Here is a 7,888-nt window from a genome sequence, read left to right on the forward strand (position 1 = left end):
TCCTGCACCCTCCTTCCTGCCCAGACTCCATATGTACACTCCAACTCCTGCCCAGACCCTCCACACTCCTGCAACGGTCCCTATTTCCAGACTCTGCAGCCCCATCCCGCTCCTGCACCCTTCTTCCTGCCCATAACCCTGCACCACCACACTCTAGCACCCTCTCACGCCCAGACCCCACACCTTCTCCCCCCCCCCCCCCAGCCTGCTCCTGAACCCTCTCTCCTGCCCGCATTCTATGTTCCTGGCTCGCGCCCCCTCCCCCCCGCCAGACCTTGCTCTGGCAGCACACGGAGCCCCCCTCATTTTTGATCCCATCTTAGACACTAGCAGGGCCCCACAACTTCCACTAGCCCCAGCCTAAGGCAGACTTTTGAAAAACATGGTCAAAAAGTATTGCTTGTTTGCCATTGATATCGGGGTGGGAGTAAACTGCATCATGAGAGGTCTAAGGCAGGTTCCAATAACCCCTGTGACAATGTGCAAGTCTCATAAGGTTTTGCAAGTCTTTCCTACAATTGCTTGCAGCTAGGGTGTGTGGCTGGCTGGGGGGGGGGGGGGGAGAAGAAGTCATGTTCCCACCAAGATTTTTCCATCCCTGAGCAGAGTGAGTTTTGTCTTGTGTGCCAATATTGAGGTCACATGTGCTTGTTCAGACCTGTGCCACCCTCCTCATTAATGTATATCTTAGTATATATTTTAAATTGTTATATAAGCAGGAATACTCCAACAAGGGATAGTTAAAAATGGGGGGGGGGGGGGGAGAGGGGGCTAAAGTTGTTGAGCAAGAAAAAGGACACCAAGAGTTAAATTAAAAAAAAAAATATTAAAAAAGTATGGCCCCTTTAAGAAATGCTTTTGAGGCTTTTTGGCCCTAACAGGTTGCTTGTCTTCCTGTGCTGGGACAGGACAGCTCCCCTGTGGAACCAGGTAAGCCCCTGGGGTTTTTGTCTCCTGGCCAGAAAATACCAGACACTTTAGGTATTTTAAAATACCTAAGTCCGGTGTTGTCTGATTTTTTTGCCAGACGGGTGAAAATACCAGGTGGTCAGGTTCAATACCAGACACCTGGCAACCCTACACCATTTCGCCAACACCACCCCCATCTGAGCCCTGCCGCCATCCTGACCTTGCTCCTCTGCCCAGCAGCTTCCTGCTATGGGCTCCTGTGTGGGATACACTTGCCTTCTCCGTTGGAGCTTTCCCAGCGGCGTGGGGTCCATGCGGCCTGACCTGTGTGCAGCTAGGCAGCCACCATGGGGCTCTGGCACCAGCTCCAGCCTTGGAGAAGTGCTGAAGCTGGGGCAGGGCCGCATGATGGGAAACTGCCCTGTATGCCAAGTCCGGAGCTCAGGTGGTGGCTTGGCTGTTCCTGGGGCTGCAGTGTTGTTTTTAGCAGTTCAAATTAATCAGGATGCTATAGTTCCTGTCTCCTGGCCCCGCTTAAAGCCGCAGGCACCCTGACTAAGCCTTGTGGCAGGAAGCAATACAGCCTAATAGACACACAGGGGTGCAAGGGTGTTGAGGCTGTCATGTTACTGGATTTTAAGGGGATCAGACAGGTCACTGCTGCATCCATGGGGGGGGGGGGGGAGACGGACGGGACGGGACGTGTTTGCCCCCAAAGCCTGTACAAAGGGGGCCCAATGAGGTGTCAAATTAAAGTTTATGTTCTATTAATTCTGTATGTTCATTTACTTGTATGATATCTGTATGTGGAATTTTAAATATGTATTCTGTGCTTCTACTGGAAGATTGTCTGAGACAGATCAAAGGCCCAGGAAAGTTCAGTCAGTAACCATGCTAATTAGCAAGGCTCTCAGAGAGGCCAATACACGCGTGAAGAATGTGTCTGGGACCTGCAAACCAGCCGATAGCATGACTGCTGACTTGGAACACAAGGATAGGTCACTGAGCCATGTGACCTGCTCCAGCTTTGAAGACACCAGGGATGGATATAAAAGGCACGCTCCATCTTCCCTTGAATTCCGCCCCGATCTCCGATGCAGCCTTGTGAGGAATACTGAACCGGGAAGAATCTTTCACCCATAGGATGTACACCGGAGACTTTTAAGATAGCAGTTAGCAGAGATGTTACAAAGAGCCTGCACCGAGAACTCAGTGATTCGGCGCATGTAATGTATCCTCCTTAACAACCTTGCACTCATGCTTTTTTCTTTTAATAATAAACTTTTAGATTCTAAAGGATTGGCTCAGCGTGATCTTGTGGACAAGATCCAAAGAGCAACTGACTGGGAATTTGTGGCTGGTTCTTTGGGACAGGAAAAAGGGGTTCTATAATCCCTCACCTGGGTGTTAAGCCTGGGGCTGATTGTGGCATAGAGAGAGCTGGAGTGCATGAGCCGTTTTTCTCATGAGGCTTCCCGCTGGTGGGATTGGCAGCTGAAGTGCTGGGTGTTCAAGGGTTTGTGGCCTATTTGGGAAGGGTCTCCAGCCAGGGACTGTAAGGAGCCCTGAGGATCTGGCCCGGTCTAGAACAGGCTCAGAGTCAGCAATACAGGCTCATGAGCGCTAGGGGACCTAATGGTGTTGCGTGCTGACAGCAATACAGGCTAATGGTGTAAGGGGCTCAGATAGCAATACAGCCGACTAGGCACAAAGGTATTGGAGGCTGACACGGCAATACAACCTAAGGAGCACTCGGGGACCCGATGGCGATACAGGCTTATGGGCAAAAGGGGACGCACTGGTGTTGGGGGCTTAGAGACAGCAGTACAGACTAATGGGCACGCATTTCCGTAATAGTGTTGGGGGCTCAGTCAGCATTACTGCTTCACGGGCATGATGGTTTTTGGGGACTCTCACGGAGCAATAAAGCCTAGTGCGCACAAGGGGGCACAATAGTGCTGGAACCTGAAACCGCAATACAGCATAATGGGTGCAACGGTGTTAGGTGATGAGAGCCAGCAAAGCATCCGAATACCCACGAGGGGGCAAAATGCTGTTAGGGGTTCAGACAGCAATACAGACTATGGGACACTGGAGGGGGGCGAAATGGTGCTGGGGCCTCAGTGGTAGCAATGCTGTCTAATGGGCACATGAGGGGCAGTGTTTTTAGGTGCTCAGAGACAGCAATACTGTCTAATGGGCACAAGGGGGCGCAATGGTATTAGTTGATCAGAGACCGCAATACAGCCACATAGGCAGAAGAGGGCGTAATGGTGGTGTGACCACAGAGACAGCAATACAGGAAAATGTGCACAAGAGGGCGCAATGGTGGTAGGTGATCAGAGCGAGCAATACCGTCTAATGGGCACAAGGGGGGAGTAATGGTGTTGGGGGCTGAGACACAGCAATACAATGTCATGAGCACGAGGGGGCGCATTAGTGTTATGTGGTCAGACAGCAATGGAGGCTGATTCACGCTGGGGGGGGGGGCTGCGGGCTCAGTGATAGCAATACAGACTAATGGGCACAAGGGGGCGCAATGGTGTTAGCTGATCAGAGACAGTAATGCAACCTCATGGGCAGAAGAGGGCGTAATGGTGTTCTGGGCACGAACAGATAAGTAATAGGGGGCGGAATGCTGTTGCGGGCTGAGAGAGACCAATACAGCCTCATGGGCACAAGGGGGCGCAGGGGTGTTGGGGAGGCTCAGACGGCAATACTGTCTAATGGGCACAAGAGGGTGCAATGGTGTTAGCTGACCAGAGAGCAATACCGCCTAATGGGGCGCAATGCTTCTGGAGACAGCAATACGTTCTAATGGACACAAGGGGGCGCAATGGTCTTAGGTGACCGGAGAGAGCAATACAGCCTCATGGGTAGAAGAGGGCGTAATGGTGTTGGGGGCTCTGAGGCAGCAATACAGGCTAATAGGCACTAGGGGTTGCGAGCTGCGAGAGACCAATACGTCCTAGTACTAGCCACAAGGGGGCAAAATGCTGTTAGGGGCTCAGAGACAGCAATACAGACTAACGGGCACGAGGGAGGAGGCGAAATGGTGCTGCGGGCTCAGTGATAGCAATACAGAGACAGCAATACTGTCTAATGGGCACAAGAGGGTGCAGTGTTTTTAGGTGCTCAGAGAGCAATACTTTCTCATTGGCACAAGGGGGAGTAATGGTGTTGGTGGCTGAGAAACAGCAACACTGTGTAACGGGCGCTAGGGGGCGACTCAGAGACAGCAAAAGAAGGACATGAGCACAAGGGGGCGCCGTAGTGTTATGCGGTCAGACGGCAGTGGAGGCTGATACACACGGAGGGCTGCAAGAGTGCTGCGGGCTCAGTGATAGCAATACAGACTAACGGGCACGGGGGGAGCGAAATGGTGCTGGAGGCTCAGTGAGAGCAATACAGACTAATAGGCGCTAGGGGGCGCATTGGCGTTGCGGGCCGAGGGACAGCAATACAGTCTAAAGGGCACAAGGGGGCGGAATTCTCTTAGGTGCTCAGAGACAGCAATACAGACTAATAGGCACTAGGGGGCGCGTTGGCGTTGCGGGCCGAGGGACAGCAATACAGGCTAACGGCCACAAGGGGGCGCAATTGCCTTAGGTGCTCAGAGACAGCAATACGGGATAATGGCCACAAGAGGGCGCAATTGCCTTAGGTGCTCAGAGACAGCAATACAGGATAATGGCCACAAGGGGGCGCAATTGCCTTAGGTGCTCAGAGACAGCAATACAGACTAATAGGCACGAGGGGGCGTGATGGAGTTCCGGACCGAGGGACAGCAATACAGGCTAACGGCCACAAGGGGACGCAATTGCCTTAGGTGCGCAGAGACAGCAATACAGGCTAATGGCCACAAGGGGGCGCAATTGCCTTAGGTGCTCAGAGACAGCAATACAGGCTAATGGCCACAAGGGGGCGCAATTGTCTAAGGTGCGCAGAGACAGCAATACAGACTAATAGGCACTAGGGGGCGCGATGGAGTTCCGGACCGAGGGACAGCAATACAGGCTAACGGCCACAAGGGGGCGCAATTGCCTTAGGTGCGCAGAGACAGCAATACAGGATAATGGCCACAAGGGGGCGCAATTGCCTTAGGTGCTCAGAGACAGCAATACAGGATAATGGGCACAAGGGGGCGCGTTGGCGTTGGGGACTGAGGGACAGCAATACAGGCTAATGGCCACAAGGGGGCGCAATTGTCTTAGGTGCTCAGAGACAGCAATACAGGATAATGGCCACAAGAGGGCGCAATTGCCTTAGGTGCTCAGAGACAGCAATACAGGATAATGGCCACAAGGGGGCGCAATTGCCTTAGGTGCTCAGAGACAGCAATACAGACTAATAGGCACAAGGGGGCGCGTTGGCGTTGCGGGCCGAGGGACAGCAATACAGGCTAATGGCCACAAGGGGGCGCAATTGCCTTAGGTGCGCAGAGACAGCAATACAGGATACTGGCCACAAGGGGGCGCAATTGCCTTAGGTGCTCAGAGACAGCAATACAGACTAATAGGCACTAGGGGGCGCGTTGGCGTTGCGGGCCGAGGGACAGCAATACAGGCTAACGGCCACAAGGGGGCGCAATTGACTTAGGTGCGCAGAGACAGCAATACAGGATAATGGCCACAAGGGGGCGCAATTGCCTTAGGTGCTCAGAGACAGCAATACAGGATAATGGGCACAAGGGGGCGCGTTGGCGTTGCGGGCCGAGGGACAGCAATACAGGCTAATGGCCACAAGGGGGCGCAATTGCCTTAGGTGCTCAGAGACAGCAATACAGGATAATGGCCACAAGGGGGCGCAATTGCCTTAGGTGCGCAGAGACAGCAATACAGGATAATGGGCACAAGGGGGTGCGTTGGCGTTGCGGGCGGAGGGACAGCAATACAGGCTAACGGCCACAAGGGGGCGCAATTGCCTTAGGTGCGCAGAGACAGCAATACAGGATAATGGCCACAAGGGGGCGCAATTGCCTTAGGTGCTCAGAGACAGCAATACAGGATAATGGGCACAAGGGGGCGCAATTGTCTTAGGTGCTCAGAGACAGCAATACAGACTAATAGGCACTAGGGGGCGCGTTGGCGTTGCCGGCTGAGGGACAGCAATAGAGGCTAATGGCCACAAGGGGGCGCAATTGCCTTAGGTGCTCAGAGACAGCAATACAGACTAATAGGCACTAGGGGGCGCGATGGAGTTCCGGACCGAGGGACAGCAATACAGGCTAATGGCCACAAGGGGGCGCAATTGTCTTAGATGCTCAGAGACAGCAATACCGGATAATGGGCACAAGGGGGCGGACTTGCCTTAGGTGCTCCGAGACAGCAATACGGACTAATAGGCACTAGGGGGCGCGTTGGCTTTGCGGGCCGAGGGACAGCAATACAGGCTAATGGCCACAAGGGGGCGCAATTGCCTTAGGTGCTCAGAGTCAGCAATACAGGATAATGGCCACAAGGGGGCGCAATTGCCTTAGGTGCTCAGAGACAGCAATACAGGATAATGGCCACAAGGGGGCGCAATTGTCTTAGGTGCTCAGAGACAGCAATACAGGATAATGGCCACAAGGGGGCGCAATTGCCTTAGGTGCTCAGAGACAGCAATACAGGATAATGGCCACAAGGGGGCGCAATTGCCTTAGGTGCTCAGAGACAGCAATACAGACTAACGGGTAGGGGGGGGCGAAATGGTGCTGGGGGCTCAGTGATAGCAATCCAGACTAATAGGCACTAGGGGGCGGATTGGCGTTGCGGGCTGAGGGACAGCAATACAGTCTAAAGGGCACAAGGGGGCGGAATTGTCTTAGTGGCTCAGAGACAGCAATACAGACTAATAGGCACTAGGGGGCGCAATCGTGTTGCGCGCCGAGAAAGACCAATACAGCCTCATGGGCACAAGAGGGCGCAATGGTGTTGGGGGCTCAGAGACAGCAATCCAGGCTGCCCGACACTCACTAAGGGGTGTAGAATAGTGATAGAAATGTAGCCGTGTTAGTCTGGGGTAGCTGAAGCAAAACGCAGGACAATGTAGCACTTTAAAGACTAACAAGATGGTTTATTAGATGATGAGCTTTCGCGGGCCAGACCCACTTCCTCAGAGGTCTGGCCCAGGAAAGCTCATCACCTCATAAACCATCTTGATAGTCTTTAAAGTGCTACATTGTCCTGCATTTTGCTAAGGGGTGTAGAGAGGTGAAAATGGGTTAAGAGGTGTCTATACAGCTAGCACTAAGGGAACGAGCGGCAGGAGTGTGAAATGGAGGCGGAACGGTCCGTGGCTCTGAAACACTCTGACATTTGAGGGCCAAGGCTGTGGCCGTTGGCGAGGGAGTTTGTGGAAGAGAAGCCCGGTGGCATGCCATGCCATGTCCTGGCACTAGGGCTCAATGGCAGGCCTTGCACCGGTAGTTTTCTGCTGTATTTAATGCCGCCTGGCCGTGTGTGACCAAGGGCGGAATTTTGGGCGGGTAGGGGAGGCAGCAGCCGTGCGCTCCGGGAGGCGGCTTGCTCTTCATCCCGTACCCGCACGCTACGGGAGCGAGGGGAACGTAAGCAAGGAACGCAAGTGCTATCCCCTCGCTCCCTTAGCGTCTGGGCACGGGAGGAAAAGCAACCTGCGTCCGTCCCGCCGCCGCCCCCGCCCGCCCGCCCGCCCGAAATCCCACCCTTGGCTAAATCCCTTAGCTAAATGACCATAAAAAAACCCAGGGACAAACGGCTTTCAGTGACACCGATGTAACTGCTCCAAATCAGAGGAGCTAGTTCAGATTCACACCAGTGTCTGAGGACAAAAAGTCAAGTTGAAAGGACTCCTGCGCTTTGATACGCGAGAACTGGCTCTTCCCTGCAGAGGAAGGCGTGGCTAGAGCACGAGACCTTCACGTGACCGAGAGAGGCGCGAGCAAAGGAGCCAATCAAAGAGAGGCGTCTGAAAGCAGCCAATCAGAGCCTCGCCGGGACATATAAAAGGAGCTGCA

Source organism: Pelodiscus sinensis, chromosome 3 (assembly GCF_052426305.1).
Source record: "Pelodiscus sinensis isolate ZL-2025 chromosome 3, ASM5242630v1, whole genome shotgun sequence".
Lineage (NCBI taxonomy): Eukaryota > Metazoa > Chordata > Testudines > Trionychidae > Pelodiscus > Pelodiscus sinensis.